At 33.8% G+C, this 18,672-nt stretch overlaps 1 pseudogene; it reads left to right on the top strand.

Annotated features, from left to right (window-relative positions):
• Window positions 1-7,992: 7,992 nt before the first annotated feature.
• LOC128092645 (uncharacterized) overlaps window positions 7,993-18,672 on the top strand; it is a 14,682-nt pseudogene continuing 4,002 nt past the window's right edge.

Raw genomic sequence — 18,672 nt, 5'->3', positions numbered from 1 at the left:
ACTGTTAAAAATCTTGTTAGATCATCTTGAATCACTAAACCATAACGATTATTGTCGTCAGATGGGGTTAATATTACAATATCCATAAATACTTTTTGGAAGGGCTCCGTTGAAGTCGTTGTAATCTTCATAGGAATCTTATTCTTGGGCCAAATCTTGTTCTTTTGGCACAGTTCACATTGTCTTACATAGTTTTCAATATCTCTACGCATGTTGTCCCACGTGAAAAGTGGACTTATACGTTGAAGCATTCTTTTACCTCCCACGTGACCTCCAAGAGGGGCATCATGAAATTCTTTCAAAACCGTTTCTCTATCTTCTACTTTTACAAACATTCTGTCTTCATTAGATGCATATAGTGTAAACATTTTATCAAATTTTCCTGCCATAAATCTAAGAATATTGACATCGGGAAGTTGCTGTAAATTTCTAAATGAAATAATTTGAATAGTTTTAGCTGATTTGGCAAAATCAGGACATTTAACAAAACTTTCTAACAAACCCTCAAATAACTCTTCTCTATTAGTAATTGAACGTTTTGATCCATTCAAAATAAAACCCCACAATTTGTTATCTGGAAATGAAAAAATTCTTCCATTTATATTGTCCTTCATACCATGTGGTAGATCCACCAATTCACTTAACTCTTTGAACGCAGTCTTACTATTAATGATGACAAAATTCGCATCTGTATTATTCTCATTGATCATTGTTTTTGTAAATTTGAGTAAACTAAAATTAATTTCTTCTTTGTTTTGAGCATCGAAAAAGTCATCCAATGTAAACTTTTTCCATGAATCATCATCCTTTTTGTCCACAATATCGATAGCCTGTAAGGAATCAATAGTTATGTCTAAATCATCATCATTGTCTGAAAGATTATCAGTAGTATCATTTGAATTCTGTTGTAATAAAGATTGATTATTGCGAACAGGTTTTGAGTTATCAATTAAATTTGAATTTTGACGTGTTTGTTGTCTAGTAACAACAGCAATTAAATTATTATTTGAACTTTCCGAAACATTTTCAATGTTTGCATTTGAATTTTCTTCGTGCTTAATACGAGAAAGAAAATCAGCAACAATATTCTCTTTTCCCTGTTTATATCGGATATCACATCCAATACCTTGAATTTTTAATCTTAATTTGGAAAGAGTTGGTGAGGTCTCTTTTAGTCTCCAAATTGCAATCAACGGTCTATGATCAGTATAAACAATAAACTGTTGGTTAAAAATATAATGTTTAAAATATTCAACTGCCCAAACTATAGCGAGTAATTCTTTTTCAATAACGTGATACTTCTTTTCAGAAACACTTAATGCTCTACTAGCATAAGCGATTGGGTTATCATTTGTTTTAGCATTTGATAATACTGCTCCAACAGCATAATCACTAGCATCTGTTGTAATAACAAAGGTATCCTTATAATTCGGACGTACTAAAATTGGTTCTGAAATTAAGCAGTGTTTCAAATCATGGAACGCTTTTTCACACTCTTCAGTCCATTTGAATTTTACATCCTTTTTTAATAAATTATTCAAATGTTTACGTTTATCTGCCATATTCGGAATAAACTTGCCGTAAAAATTGATTGTTCCGAGAAATGAACGAACATCCTTAACATTTTGAGGACGTTTTAATTCTTTGATTGTTTTGATGTTATCATCTGTAGGCATAATTCCATGCTTATCAATCGTATGACCCAGGTAATTAATCTGTGTCTTCAGAATGGTACATTTTGATGTTTCTACCTTCAAATTATTTTGGTATAACGCTTCTAAAATTTTGAACAAATTTTCGTTATGTTCTTCAATAGTTTTTCCAAACACAATAATATCATCTAGATAAACAAAAGCTTTAATTGGTTGAATTGAATATAAGATAATATTCATTAATTTTTGAAATGTTGCTGGGCTATTTCTAAGACCCATAGGCATTCTTAAAAATTCATAATGTCCTTTTGAAGTTGAAAATGCAGTTTTAGCTGCATCTCGAGGGTTTATAGGTATCTGATAAAAACCTGACTTTAAATCAATTGAAGAAAAATATTGTGCATCGCCAATGTTATCCAAAATTTCATTAATCAATGGAATCGGGAAAACAAAAGGTTTTGTTATCATGTTCAGTGATCTGAAATCTACAACAATTCTATATTTCTGTTTGCCGTCAGCTCCAACCTTTTTAGGTATACATAAAACAGGAGCATTCCACGGGCTTTTACTAGGTTTAATAATACCCAGTTTGAGCATTTCATCAATTTGCTCATCAATGTGCACTTTTGTTGCTTCAGGCATTCTATATTGCCTCTTATTAATTGGAATATTCGTTGTGGTTTCTATTTCATGAATTGCTGCATCCGTAAAAGTCAATTCATCTCCTTCAATAAAAAATAATTTGTTAAATTTTTCAATCATAGAAACAATTTTCTCAAAATTATGTTTATTCAAATGTTCTAGATTTACTATATCAATTATTTTCTGAATTCTTTCCCTGCCTTTAATGCTTTTTAAATTTTTGAATTCCGTTACATCGCCATCTTTATCAATGTCTAAATTTAATTCTGTTGGCATACAAGGTTGATCATCTAATTTATTTTCAAATACATCACTTGTTTCATCAGAGTGTACAATATTTTCGCAAAACGCAACATTATTTAGTATTTCTCCTTCATACATGACTTCTTGGTCATTTTGAAAACTACTGGTATCATTTTGATAATGAATAGCGTTTGATTCATTATTTTCATAATTATTTTTCTTATAGATTTGATTTGATTCAACATTATTCGATTTATAATATATTTTTGGCTTTTGTAAAACAATGAATTTAAAGTTTTTATCGATGAAGAGAGTGTGCTTCTTTAAAAATTCTGCACCAATTATACCAGGCACAGATAAATTCTTCATAACATAGAATTTTGTGTTATAAATTGTTTTACCGATTAATAAATCAATAACCACCGATCCATTTAATGTATTACCAATGCCAGTTAAAGTAATTTTGTCCTTAAAATTAACATTAGTGTAACCTATTTGATTCAAAAGATTACTACTGATTACATTGACACTAGCACCTGTATCAAGTAAATAGTAAATAGAATGAAATGGATTTTGTTTAGATGAAATTCTTAATCTAAATTGAAGATAAGGAGTTAAAATTATTCTTAGTACTTCATGGGGAGGATTGTAGAATTCTCTCTGAGAAGTCAAACTAAAATTATTACGAAAAATATTGTTACGTTTTCTATAATACCTAGGAGCACAGTAATTGTAGCGTCTGTTATATTGATTCGCATTTTGTCGGGTGTTTCGGACGCCAAAATGATCGAAAACCCCATCATTCAGTTTTTTCGCTGTGTATAAAATTGTTTAAAATTATTCCTGAATCGGTTTTGATAATATCTTTTGTTTGAGTAGTTATATTGATTTTGATAGTTATTCAATCGATTTTGATGGGTTGAAAAGTTACGTTTATCATTCACGTCTTGGTTTTTATTTGAATATTCATTTTTAAAGTTTTGTGAATTTATTCTTTGTTTGTCTTTGTACAAATTTTCGAATTCCTCATTACTTATTCGTTTTTCTTCAAGAATACTCAAAAAATCTCTAAAGTTTTGTATTGTTAAATTTCTTGCAGTTTGTTGCAAGTAAGTATTCTTCAGTCCCGCAATGAAATGAATTCTTAGATTTTCCATTGCAAAGTTATCAACATTTTTATCGATTTCTAAATCGAATAGAATTTCTAGTGCCCTATTCTTGTATGCTTTAAAGGTTTCATGTTCGTACTGCGAAAGATTATCGATCCGTTTGAAAATGTTTAAAAAAGACTTTTTATCACCAAATTCATGTAACAAATTCTTTTCAATTTCTTCCCAAGTAAGTTTTAAAATAGTTTTAGTAAATGGTTTAGCTTTACCTTTCAATTTCAGTTGTATTACATTAATCAAAGGTGTAAGAGAAACTCCTTTTGGAATTTTATTATAAAAATAATTAATTTGATCAAGGAAAGTATTTAAATCTTGTGATGTACCATAAAAATCTGGAATACACTTAATCGCAGAATCCATTGGAAACTCGGTATCCTCCATCATATTCAATTTTAAATCTATCAAACGCTCTTTTTGATTTAGTTTACTTGCAAAACATTCAAGAGTTAACTGAAATGATTTGACAGTTTCATTAAAATTGTTCACAATCATGTCATATTCTTTGGGAATTGAACTCTCTCGTAACTCAATCAATTTATCTTTGTAAGAATTGACTGCCACTTTTGCTTCTTTCATTTTTAAAACAATGTCTTCCTGTTCATTGGGAATATTATTGGAAAGAAAATTCATTTCCGTAGCAAAATAATCATCTAGCTTCTTTAAATTTTCCATGTTGAAAGAATTTAACAGTTTCACTTTTCAAAATAACATTTAATAAAAAAAAATAATGCCCATGAACAAAATTATCCACTTCAATTTAATTGCAAAAATAGTAAAATATTACAACTTACCCATTTTTCTTTGCTGGTTTTCTGGATGTTCTCCATGGCTGGCGGTTCGATGAAAAATATTTCGATAATCGTGATTTTTAAGCTTCACTCGTCACAAAACTGAAGTTGCTTTCCATGGTTTTGGCTGGCGGTTTGACACATTTTTTCAATCATCATGGCTGGCGTTTGAACTGCCATCTTCACTCGTCACAAAAAGTTTCCATTGGCATTGGCTAGCGGTTCGACACTGGTTTTTTCACTTGTCCGAAAATAACGTTCCTGTTTCAAATTGAAACTTTTACGCTGTCACCACATGTGTAAGCTTGTGTAAGCTTAGTCTCTAATATCAGTGGGATTTCTTTCATTTTTATTCCTTTAGCACAGAACGACACCATTTTCACTCCAAAATATATATTCTAAGATTTTTCTTAATCTTATTTTAACGTTTTCACTATGCTTCTAAGATATGCCCCGTGGCATTTTGGTTGAATCTGTGCATCGTAGCACTTACACCGAAAAAATCAACTCCAACTTCCAACTGCAACTCTCTCCTAATTCCAACTCCCTCCTAATTTCAACTACTCTCATTCTAAATCTAACTTAGGCTTTTATACTCCGAAGCGTTTTTAGTCAAGACGCATGCGCAATATGTTTACCACGCTTCTCTACGGGAGTAGCTCAGCCACGTGCGTTTTGACTACACCGCGTTGATCTTGAAATCTTTCTGCTCGAAATTTCTCAGCAGGGATCCTGGCACAGTTCATGACCTTTCTGTTTTCGCTTTGTGCTTTTCCTTCCATCCTCCTACTGTGTTTATATATGTCTTAACCTACGTGCTCCTAGAAATATGACACTTGACTCGTGTCAACATGTGTTAATGAGTGCATCTGAAGATGTTGCACTTCGTCTGATTGTAAAGACCAATGTACTTCTGACAAATTCTTCCCTGTTGGTCGAACTAAAAATCTAAATTTATATTCTGATTAACTGAGGGTCGCTACAGGGGCAAGCTAGCACCATACTCTCTTCGGGAAAGTTTTAAAGCACTTCTGGAGTAACCAAATACGATTTTATAAATATAAAATAAAAATATGAAAAATAGTTTCCCCATACAAATTCCCATAGAAAATTGAACCGCTTTGCTCAGAATGAGGGTTAAACTAATCGTTACCAAACTTTGGGGAGTTGTTTAGTACCAAAAAGGAACTGAAAAATTGCTGTGCTCACTAAATTTGGACAACTTTATTTTTTTTTTCTATACAACCATATTCCACCCTAATGGGTATACATTTTTGATTTCTTTCGTTTTTATCATTTTAAAAATACTTGTTGAAAGAAAAGGACATCTAAAACTAAATGTTTTTGAAAGACTGAGATTATTTTTACAATTTTCATTTTACGATTATGCAAACTTTGTAAAATTCTCTAAATTTTATTTCTTCTAAAAAAAATCTGAGTAATTCTCGCTGAAAGTGGACCACTATTTACACAAGGTGCTCAAAAATCAAAAGCAATGTACTTTTCCAATAGCCCCCACCAAGTTATGAACGAAACCATGTTTGGTTGGTTAAATTTGTCCTCACCTCGGCGCCACGAAGCATAAACATTTTTTTTAATTGGTAATTTTTTGACTTAGGCGCACCTACAAAATTGCTCATAACTTTGCAAAAGTTCAACGAACCCTTAATGTTTAGGGGTGTTTTGGAAAGGAAATGAGCAGAGCTTTCGAATGCACTTGTCAGAAAAATACCGTTTCATACATTTTTTAGCCACAAAACACCAATGTATTTTAAAAAGTCATTTTTGAAGGCCGGCGCCCCGCTTTATCGAAAAACTGACAAATCCATTCGAAAGCTGAGACGATTTCACATAAAGGACCAATAAATCTAAGGTGTATGTTCCTCCTATCTTTTTTAATCTAATTTTGATTCTGCGAGCGCAGCGCTCCGTTCGCATTTTGGGCACCCAAAATGTTGAAATTTGCTTTGTATTGTCAAAAAATATATATGCTCACTTTTTAAATGATCATTTATTGTCCAAGGATCAAAATGCACTTTCGATAATTGACCAATATTTATGTTTTTGGGGCCAATTTAATGCCGAAAAATTGTTTTTTTTACTTTTTTTTTTGTACAATGCTCACTTACAATTGGGTGGACTTTTTTTCAGTAGAACTAATGAATTTAGCATGTAGGAAATTTCACCACGAACATTTTTCTCTAAAAGAAAACGTAATTTCGATACTCCAGTGCCAAGATATATAAGTTTTAGTGAGAAAAAAAAGTGCCAATTTTACAAATTTCTCCGACAACTAGCACGGCCTATTATTTACATGCGGCATATGTTTTGAAGGGCAGAGTATGGTTTCTTATAGTTATTTTGGTCGCTGAGTTCGGATCTGGAATCAAATTTCAGATTAACAGTGAACAGTGATATTTTAGCCACGCTCAAATATTATTTGCGTGTATTCCCCATAGCCACTTAGGGATCGGCAGCCGAAGCCGCTAACCACCGCGCCACGAGGCCTCTCAAAACAATCAGAAGTTGAAAAAAAAAACAATCTCCATAAAAAAATCCGTGAGTAAAACATCAATTAAAGATGAGCGAAAGATGAAATATGACCGAAATCACTAGCGATTAAAATTACAGCATATTACCGCAAATAACTTTTGGGCGTGGCTCCAAATCTAAATGTTAATCTGAAATTTGATTCCAGATCCGAACTCAGCGACCAAAATAACTATAAGAAACCATACTCTGGCCTTCAAAACATATGCCGCATGTAAATAATAGGCCGTGCTAGTTGTCGGAGAAATTTGTAAAATTGGCACTTTTTTTTCTCACTAAAACTTATATATCTTGGCACTGGAGTATCGAAATTACGTTTTCTTTTAGAGAAAAATGTTCGTGGTGAAATTTCCTACATGTTAAATTCATTAGTTCTACTGAAAAAAAGTCCACCCAATTGTAAGTGAGCATTTTACAAAAAAAAAAAAGTAAAAAACCAGTTTTTCGGCATTAAATTGGCTGGAAGAACCCAAAAACATAAATATTGGTCAATTATCGAAAGTGCATTTTGATCCTTGGACAATAAATGATCATTTAAAAAGTGAGCACATATATTTTTTGACAAAACAAAGCAAATTGCAACATTTTGGGTGCCCAAAATGCGAACGGAGCGCTGCGCTCGCAGAATCAAAATTAGATTAAAAAAGATAGGAGGAACATACACCTTAGATTTATTGGTCCTTTATGTGAAATCGTCTCAGCTTTCGAATGGATTTGTCAGTTTTTCGATAAAGCGGGGCGCCGGCCTTCAAAAATGACTTTTTAAAATACATTGGTGTTTCGTGGCTAAAAAATGTATGGAACGGTATTTTTCTGACAAGTGCATTCGAAAGCTCTGCTCATTTCCTTTCCAAAACACCCCTAAACATCAAGGGTTCGTTGAACTTTTGCAAAGTAATGAGCAATTTTGTAGGTGCGCCTAAGTCAAAAAATTACCAATTAAAAAAAATGTTTATGCTTCGTGGTGCCGAGGTGAGGACAAATTTAACCAACCAAACATGGTTTCGTTCATAACTTGGTGGGGGCTATTGGAAAAGTACATTGCTTTTGATTTTTGAGCACCTTGTGTAAATAGTGGTCCACTTTCAGCGAGAATTACTCATCTTCTATTTTTTTCTTTCAATAGACATAAATTAAAAATTTTAAAATAAAGCATTGATTTTGAAAAGGTAATTTTAGATAAATTTTCTTATTCCATAGTTTAGACCATAGGATCATAGGACCATAGGACCGATAGAAACTAATTGTTCAATTTACAAAGCTTAGAAATTTCCTCAACAAATTGTATGTTTTCTCGATTGCAAATTAGATTTTGCTTTGAAAAATTGGTATTAGTATTTTTTGTTCAGATTTCGATATTCCCAAAAAAAACTCGATTTTTTTAAATCATGTCTCCTAAACAAGATTTTGTTAAGTACTTTAGTGAAATTTTGATAAGGGACCATTCATAAACCACGTTGACACTTTTTTGTAAATCTCAACCTCCCCCCACCCCCTTCGTGGACGATTGTCCATACAAAAAATCTTTTTTGTATGGAGTGTGGACAATCGCCATACACCCCCCCACTAAGTGTTCACGTGGTTTATGGATGGTCCCCAAAGTGCACAATTTTTAGGTAACTTTTTTGAAAATAGTCTCAGTCATTCATTCTTTAAAATTAGTACCCATGTTTGCCCACTAAAGAAAAAAAATATTTTTGAAAAGCTGGGAAAATTCTCAATATTTTGCTTTTTTTAACTTTGTTGATACGACCCTTAGGCTTCTTCCATAAAGTACGTCACGCTAAAATCGGCCACCCTTTCCTATACTTATAACATGCAATGTCACACTTGCTAGTGACAAAAAGAGAAATTAAAAATCAACAAAAAATGTTTTACCGTGTATAATTTTTATTCACTGTAGTCCTTATCCATACCTACAACTTTGCCAAAGACACCAAATCGACCAAAAAGGTCCTTCAAAAGATACAGAATTTTCATACATCATTTGGACAGCTGCCAAATTTGTATGGAAAATTATACGGACAAACTAATGATTATGAATACAAAGAGACGAGTTGTTCCTTTCGTCTCTTTGTATTCATAGTAATGCAATCTGCTAAAACGCTCAACCAAACCACAAACTAATAATGCAAAATGGCTTCTCTGGGCATACCGAAGGCACCTAAAAAGTTTTAGCCGGATTAAAAAATACAAAAAATAAAATTAGAAAACGACCGATTTCGTAGAGAATTGCTCATTTGCGAAATCGTAGAGAACCACAACATTGTCAAAAGAAGCAATTTAGCATCATAAGTTTTTTCACATAAGTCTCAATACAATTTTGCGGCGAAGTCATATAAAGTGGGTACGTAAATATATGAAAATTTGTATCTTGAGATGGACCAACTCACACAGAAGTTGCCCCGACCCCTCTTCGATTTGCGTGAAACTTTGTCCTAAGGGGTAACTTTTGTCCCTAATCACGAATCCTAGGTCCGTTTTTGATATCTCGTGACGGAGGGGCGGTACAACCCCTTCAATTTTTGAACATGCGAAAAAAGACATGTTTTTCAATAATTTGCAGCCTGAAATGGTGATGAGATGGAAATTTGGTGTCAATGTGACTTTTATGTAAAATTGGGGCGTATTTGATGGCGTACTCAGAATTCCGAAAAAAGGCCAATCCATTCTTCGTAACTCAACTGTAAATTTTTTTGAACACGTCATTTTAAGGAAAATTTAATGTTCTTTTCGAATCTACATTAACCCACAAGAGTCATTTTTTCATTTAGAACAAAAATTTTCATTTTATAATTTCGTGTTTTTGTAACTTTCAAGTGTTATTTTTTAGAGTGTAACATTGTGTTACAAAGCTGTAGAGCAAACAATTACAAAAAAATGATTTATAAACATAAATCACGATCATCGTGATCATCACGAGTTATCGTGATTTTACGAAAAAAAAAGTTTTGAAAATGTTCGAAAATCTAGTGAACTACCATCGAAAGATTTTTTTTTAAATCAAGAAAGATTAACTCGGTTCATTTTGCACCTTTCGACATAGTTGTAGGAAATTGAATTTCAATCACCCATAAAAGAAAGCTGAGAGAACAGTCCTACCAAAATCAAATGGTAGAATAAACCGTTCGTTCAATGTTCATCCCATTTGGTGGATTATATTGGCAAATGACCATCTCATATTCATCGAACCTTTGTAGCTGATGTTGCAAAGGCGCGAAAATGAACCCATAAGAATAATACTCTCGCCAATCTTAGGATTTATTCGCTGTGTCCCTTTACAGAACCTTTGTACTACCAGATCGTTATCCTTGTAGAGGAATGGCGTTTCTATTTTTAGACCACGTTTCCCATATTTCCTCAAACCAACTACTTTATCGTCTTCATTTTGCTGGGCGAGATATGGCACTGTCGATTTTTAGACGATGACTCCAGCATTTTTTCTCTTTTGCACTTCAAAAAACCAGGTAGCACCACGATGTATTGCCATCTCACTATAGAGTTATCCGTCCGCGCGGAAATGGTCATTTATGAGGCTAATAACTTTTTAGCAAAATATCATAAAAATATGGAAAGTTTTTTCAAGTTTAACGAAGATATTCAAATTGCCTTAGCGTTCTCGATTGCGAGATCCCTACTCGAAACTAGGTGTCCGAAGGCTTGATTGTTTAGGCAATTGCAAACCTCTTTTTACACCATAGCTTCCATCCATCCCGGGATTCAAACTGACGACCTTTGGATTGTGAGTCCAAATGCCTACCAGCGACTCCACCGAGACAGGACCCAGGGAGACGACTCCTACACCTGGACTGAGCTAACGACCTAACCTCTAGGTTAGACCGGGGCCAACATTTACTTTCCTGTCCGACGGAAGGCGTGATCAGACAAATCTCGTCTCAAAAAATGCCACCGGGACCTTCTGGGATCGAACCCAGGCTGACTGGGTGAGAGGCTACCACGCTTACCCCTACACCGCGGGTCCCGGCATAATGAAGATCATACACACATTAACAAAATCATGGTAATATTGCATATGGGAAGGGATACATCTTTTATGTCAGAAAAAAATGTGTAAATTTACCTCTCAAAAAATCAAATTGTTCGCTCTACAGCATTGCCTTGGCGTTCTCGATTGCGAGATTCCTACTCGAAATTTACCTCTGAAAATGTGATTTTTTCCGAATGGCTGATGAAATTCCACTTTTTCAGTCAAAATTGAGGTAAAATTTAATAATAATAAAAGTAATATTCAACCTTCCAAATTTACACAAGGTTTTATTGTGCAGTTCCAAGAATTGGTAAGAATCGGACAGTTATTGCACATTCCACAGGTAAAAAACTGAAACAATTGCTTTTCTCTATAAATTTTGAAGAATTTTCCCATATAAACTTCAAGCGATTAGAGGGAGGGGTTCCCGTGGTCAGAATGAGCTCAAATCTGTAAATTAGTCTAGCGATCTTTGATTTCAAGAGGAAGCCCGGATTTCGACCACCCTAGTGTACAAGAATCACACTTGACAAAGTTGGGTTAGAATTGCGCTACCTGCAGGCAAAATCCTGAAGCGATATTTTTTCCCAAACATTTTCGCGATTTTTCATATACAAACCTCAACTCTCAACAGCGACCCCTAAAAATCTTAAAACTGTTTTATTTTTGCCAAAGAAATCGAATCAGGGAGTGTCCTCAGAAAAAAAAAACACTTTGGATTATCAAATCACAAAATATTTTTGTTTCGTTATTTTATAATGGATTTTTGAACTCAAATATGACCCCAAAAATGTTCGAAAAATATTTAAAATATTAAATCCAAAAAGGCGACCAGAATGGCAGAAATTTAACATTGAGAAAATAAATTTGGTAATAAAATAAAAAAAATGAATTGAATTGTGATTACAGTAACGAAAAGTAAAAAAATAATGCAAAAGCTTTAGGAGATTGATAATTAGGCCGATGCAAATATTTAAAAAAGTTTTTGTCCCTCGGCCCTGGCCGAGGTCAAGGGGGGGGGGCAAAAAAATAAAAAAATATAAAAATTTAAATAACAAGCCATAGTCTTCACATTTAAATGAAAAAAATGTTTTAAAATGCATTTTACACTAGTTCAGTTGTTTTGCAATCATTAGTTTTCAAAAAATCTAAGATCTGACAAAAACAAAAATTGTATCAAAAAAAAAGATTTTGCATTGAAAATTTTCAAAAAATCTTAAGATTTTTTAATAAATTCAAACATGCTAAAAATGATTTTAAACTCAGAAGAATGTATTTTAATTTGATTTCAGCTGGTTGCACTTGAATTTTCATTGAAATTTTGAAGTTTGTTGTAAAAATTTTTTTTTTGCCCCCTGATTTTTCGGGCCAATTTTGAAGGGCGGGGGTGACAAAAACTTTTAAAAATATTTGTACCAGCCTTAACAAAAGTTGATAAATCAGATAGAAAATATTGCTAAAAATGGGAGTTGCAATAATTAGAGGTAGATTAAATTGTGTATTACCAAAAACATGATGAGATTTTTAAAAAGAGCAAATACATCATTTGTGTGATTTGTGCCCTATAAATAAGAATGAAAATGGTGTAAGAGATTCAGATTGTCGACGCTCTGCAGAGATTAGCTGTGAGCGAGTTCAGAACAAAGTATTTCTAAGCGGGATTGATTTGCGAACATTTTCACGATAGGACTCATCCATAACATTCGTTAGGTGGGACAAACAAACAGACAAGCTTGCCGTAAATTTTATAATTTTTGGAGCAAAACAGTCAGTCCCCGGAAAAAAGATATGCGTCGCACCTCGCGACGCCCGAGACGCCATAGGGACGTGGCGTTACATTGTGCTGCCACCTGGTTTTTTTAAAGCGCAAGAGTGTAAAAGTGCTGAGTCATCGTCTAAAAATAGACGGCGTCCTATCTCGCCCAGCAAAATGAAGTCGATAAAGTAGTCGGTTTCGATGAGAAAAAGTGGAAAATGTGGTCTAAAAATAGCGACGCCATCTCCCTATTTGATTTTGCCGGGGCCGATTTTTCGAAAAAATGTTAAACTTTGATGTCCCGCCCGTGTGGATCAATCGGACCGCGCACTGGACTCACAATCCAGAGGTCGCCGGAAATTCTTTGTGTAAATAAGGGTATTCGGCGCCGTCGCTCCGTGCCATACTTTCATACACTTAGGAGCCCAGGGCGGCGAAGTCCTTGTAGATAAAAAAGGAAGACACTAGTGAGTGGTTGGTACTAGCAATGGTGGCCGACAGCTATAAAGTCAACTTCGTTTCGTCGTTGTTAAACTTTGAAGGTCCGTACCTAGCTCCAGGGTGCTCCAAACTTCAATGTTATATATACCAAAAGATGCGCAAGGATCTGACCTACACGCCAGTGATGTTTTTGGTAAACGCATTGGTGGCCAAAGTGCCTCAAAAATAGACATAGCGCCAGCTCCTGTTACGTCCAATCAAGCTCATATTTGGGATTTGGGCTAAGTATGCCCACCGGAACAAAGCCCTGAATGCCCGCCAAAAAGTCATTTTTGTTACATCCTATTACCTACACACGCAAAATTACTCCACTGTATTTTGTTTTAGTATTCCTGTTATACAATTACTATCTTCTTGATTTTGCTTTCAACCTCGTCATAAGATTTTTTTACTGAAAGAGTTTTTATGGGATACATTTGGTATGAGACGCAATCATTTAAAAATTTATAAAATAAATAAAGATCCCTTATGTTATGAGAAAGAGATTCCCATGTCGAACAAGCTCGTCATACAATATGGTATTGTATAGCGTTCATTTTTAACAACTTTTAGAACATTGAAAAATTCCCAAAAATAATGGTAAAAAGTTACAGCACTTTGAAAAAATATCTCTGATAAAATCGTTTTTGTACTAAAACATCTTAAACTTATTTATTTATTATTCCAATGATGATAGTTGGTGAAAAATAATTATTGAAGAAGTTTCTGCTAAATCTCAAAAAGTTTTGATGTCTCATTTTACAAATAATAGTAAAAAACATTGAAAATATGGTAATTTTGAAAACAACTCGGAACTGCTAGGAGCCGTTTTGCCGAGCATTTTTCTAAAAAAAAGCGGCGGGCGCTCTAAAATTCTTTGTGTAAATATGGGTATCCGGCGCCGTCACTCCGTGCCATAATTTCATACACTTAGGAGCCCAGGGTGGCGAAGTCCTTGTAGATAAAAGGAAGACACTAGTGGTTGGTACTAGCAATGGTGGCCGACAGCTATAAAGTCAACTTCGTTTTTTCTAAAAAAAATATTTGGTCTTTTTGCCTATAAGTTATAAGCAATCCTCTCCGAAAACCAGAAATGAATTTCACCTATGTATTATATATTTAGCTAAAAAAATATTTCGAGCCTTTGCTATGACTAAAGTTATTTTTTTTGCATCTTTGGATTGCCCCTAGTCTTCATGCAATTTTGGCCGCTGTCCTTATACGAATCTCATGTGAAAACTTAAAAATTGAAAATCTCTTGATTTTTTTTGTTGAATTGGCATGTATTTCCGTCGCGTACTTGATGTTGGCACATCACTATTATTTCAAGTGATGAATAGTTTATTTAGAAGAGAGCAAACAAGTTACTATCACAAACTTTGCAAAATATTTTTAATGTAGTTAGAATTGCAAATTGTATGGAAGAGCTAAATCATAAAAAATGCCAAGAGAACAAATTCCCCCCCAGGTCCAATAATTATTTTCTACCTGACTCTGAATGCTGGATTGTTCTAACAATTTTCTAAAACTTTGCTGAAGGCATGCAATCAATCTGAAAATTTCTTTTCTAGATTTTTGATTTTCAAATTTTTACATGAAATTCAGGACAACGACCAAAATTGAATGAAAACTTGTAGGGGCAATCCAAATATGCAAAAAAAATGAACTTTGGTCATAGAGAAGGCTCGAAATTTTCATTAGCTAAATATATAATACATAGGTGAAATTCATTTCTGACTTTTGGAGAGGATGGCTAATAACTTATAGGCAAAAAGACCAAATTTTTTTTTTGAAAAAATGCTCGGCAAATCGGCTCCGACCAGTTCCGAGTTGTTTCCAAAAATACCACATTTTCAATGTTTTTTACTATAATTTGTAAAGTAAGACATCAAATTTTTTTAGAGTTAGCTGAATTTTCTTAAATAATTATTTTTCACCAACTATCATTATTGGAATGATAAATAAATAAGTTTTAAGATGTTTTAGAACAAAAAACGATTTTATCAGAGATATTTTGTCTAAAGTGCTGTAACTTTTTGCCATTATTTTTGGGATTTTTAAATGTTCTAAAAGTTGTTCAAAATGATAAATTACACAACTTTGTCGAAGAGACCAAAGCTCTACGACCCTCTTGTAAAAAGTTAGTTTTCAGCGCCACCTATGCGGTGAAGTTCGGAACTAAAAATTGGTGCCAAAAGATGCGCACTACTAATACGAGCAACTTTGCCAAAGACACCAAAATTCCCAAAAATATTCCCGAGAAGATATTCATTTATTTCGTAAAATTTCGATTATTCCCCTCTGTGCCCCGTGTGTAGAAGAACGATGGTGCAGCAGCGAACGAGAAACAATGACAAAGCAACCAGGCAAAACCATTTTTGCCACGCGGCTAGCAGTTATCACCGTTATGTCGGTTTCTCCTTTTTTTCGTACGTCCACTGCTGCACGTTCTGTCGCGTGGCCTGTTGGCGGCCGCGAGTTTTTCAAAAATATTTTTTTCATGCGTTTAGTGCTCCAATATTTTTCGAGAAAACTATCAATGTTATGGTATCATAAGAATCGTAAGAACTTGCTCTTTCCTATCATGTTTTCCTATTTGCGAAAAAGTGACCCCAGTCAGAGTTATCGCGGTGGGAACAAACCAAAACGGGGGCAGACGGTCTACGAAGTTTTCACAAATCGACTCATTGTGAATTCACATTTTGATGAAATTTCAAAGTAGTTAATCCATCTGAAAATTCAGAATGTCTTCTTGATCCCTATGGTTTAACATTTTCCAAAATTCAATTTTGAACGTTTCTACCAGCCCACAAGAAAATAAAAATTTGAACTACGCTCTGCCACTCTGGACCTCCACGTTAAAGTGTTTATTAGTAGGATTTTATGCTTAAATAAGACCCAAGCTTAAAAAACTTCTCTGGTTGTAATGAAAATAATGTCAACCCGAGATTTTTGAGTATATCAATTGCTCACACCATGGCGCACCCCTGTGCACCCTTTATAGGATGTTATATCTGATTTCCAAACAGATTTCAGCATTTCAAAGAGTATGAATTTCGAGATAACGATGAACTTTGTTATGATGACTGTTGAGTATGTCTAGGACCATTTTCAAAAGGTTTAAAATTGTTAATTCCGACTTTTTCTTAGAAAATCTATAAGGCCGTTGCAAATATTTTTCAAAGTTTTTGTCCCTCAGCTCTGGCCGGGGTCGAGGAAGGGGGGGGCAAAAAATAAAAAATATATAAAAATTTAAATAACAAGCCATAGTCTCAACATTTGAATGTCAACAGTGTTTTAAATTGCATTTTACACTAGTTCAGTTGTTTTGCAATCACAAGTTTCCAAAAAAAAGTAATATTTGACGAAAACTAAAAATTTTGCGAAAACAAAACTTTCTGCGATACTAAACATCGAAATTTTCAAAAAATCAAATGACTTTTTAAATCAACCCAAACATACTAAAAATGATTCTAGACGCAGGGGAATGAATTTTAAATTGATTTCAGCTGATTTTACTTAAATTTCTTTGAAATTTAACAGTTTTTTGATAACAAATTTGGTTTGTAATAGTTAGATGGTGGTTTTCCTGCATAACCGAGAACAAATTCAAAATCTCGGTACGACACTGTACACCTTATCAAAACAAAAATCATTAAATCTTTGGATGCAAAGTGCGCAGCCAACATGTTCAACTTAGATACGGGATCAAAAATTTAATCAATATCACTTAAGTGGTCATCACTAAAGAGGGTTGCCAAATCTCCAAACTTTTAGACCTGTTTGAAAGGTCTTTCGAATCACCTATTCAACGATATGTCGGATGACACAGTTTTCATACAGATAAGTGAGATCCGGTTTCAAATAAGTTCAAAATATCACTTAAGTGATCATAACTCGAGACAGGGTTGAGAGATCGTCAACATTTTAAACTCGTTTGGAAGGTCTTTTGATAATTTAACCAGCGATGGGTTGGATGATAGAACCGGACATAGTTTTTATATAGATAAGTAAGATCCGGCATCAAAATTCCAGCATCCGATTCTCAAAACTGACACTTTTTTATACATAACTTTTAAACTACTTATCGGATCTTCAAACAATTTATGTTTGGGGCATTAGGGTGGAATCAAAAATTGATTTCTTCAGCAACACTTTTTCTGGGTCCCTTTTAGGGTCCTAAACAACCTCCTAAAATTTGGAAGTGATTGGTTATGCCCAGGTTTGGCGCAAAGCGAATGAAATTTGTATGGAAATTACTATGAGGAATCTTGCATTTTCACATTTTTGAATTTACAAAATTCATGTTTTATTATTTTATTTTTACACCGTAGAAATATTGCCCTGGATGTCCTAAACAACCCTCTCGAAGATAGTATGGTGCTAAATTGCTTATAACAAAAGTTACAGAGCATTCAAGAGAGACATTTTCAAATAATCAGTACACAGAAAAAAAAATCATGGTGATATTACATCTGGAAAGGGGTACATCTTTTATGTCAGAAAAAATGTGTTATTTTACGTCTGAAAATGTGTAATTTTACCACTATGCTGGTGTAATGTCGCATTTTCAGTCTAAATTGAGGTAAAATTACATCATAAAAGAGGTAATATTCAACCTTCTAAAATTACACCTTCCAAATTTACACTTTTTTTGCTGTGTAATAATCATACCTTTTGCCAACACAGTCAAGTCAACGGGAGATTTCCGAAACAATAACATTATAGCTTCTCAGCCGGAATTGGTATGGGAAAGCTTTGAAATCCAATACGCGACATTCGATTGTGCTGTACACCAATAGACAACAAATTTGTCACCGGTCGCAGAAGCATAATTGGTAACGCGGATCAGTACTGTTGATCAGTTGTGGGTTCAAATCCCACCTGCACCAAGTGGAATCTTTATCGCCATCTCTGAAACATTACTAGCAGTTGTTGTAATACTTTAATATCGTTGCATTTAAACAAACAAAATACATTGGCGCCTACACAGCCAAATAAAAGCGGCACATATGTTTAAACAAAATTTAAAAATAAATAAAAAATAAATAATTTAATAGAGGTTAATTTCAGAGAAAATTATTTAATTGTTTTTCAGTAAAGAGTATTTAAAGGACGTGCAGATGAACAATTTAAAGCATTTTTGAAGTTTAAAATTTGTAAATGAAAAAAAAATTATCGAAAAACTGATTATTTAACAAATGGCGCTTATAACCTAATAACCCGAAATATTTTCTTGTTTGTAAATTTTCTCAAAAATTACTGATCAATCATGAAAAATTTAAGATTTTAAGGTAGGTAGGAATCGTCAAGTCAAACCCGAAAACCCATTCAAGCACACCTAAAACAATTGAAACATGTTGACAACAGCAAAATCAGCCCGAAACGCAATCCATCTCATCTT

The sequence above is a fragment of the Culex pipiens genome, chromosome 2, assembly GCF_016801865.2.
Source record: "Culex pipiens pallens isolate TS chromosome 2, TS_CPP_V2, whole genome shotgun sequence".
Classification (NCBI taxonomy): Eukaryota; Metazoa; Arthropoda; class Insecta; order Diptera; family Culicidae; genus Culex; species Culex pipiens.
The sequence above is the reverse complement of the archived record's forward strand: the minus strand, read 5'-3'. Positions and strand labels throughout refer to the sequence as shown.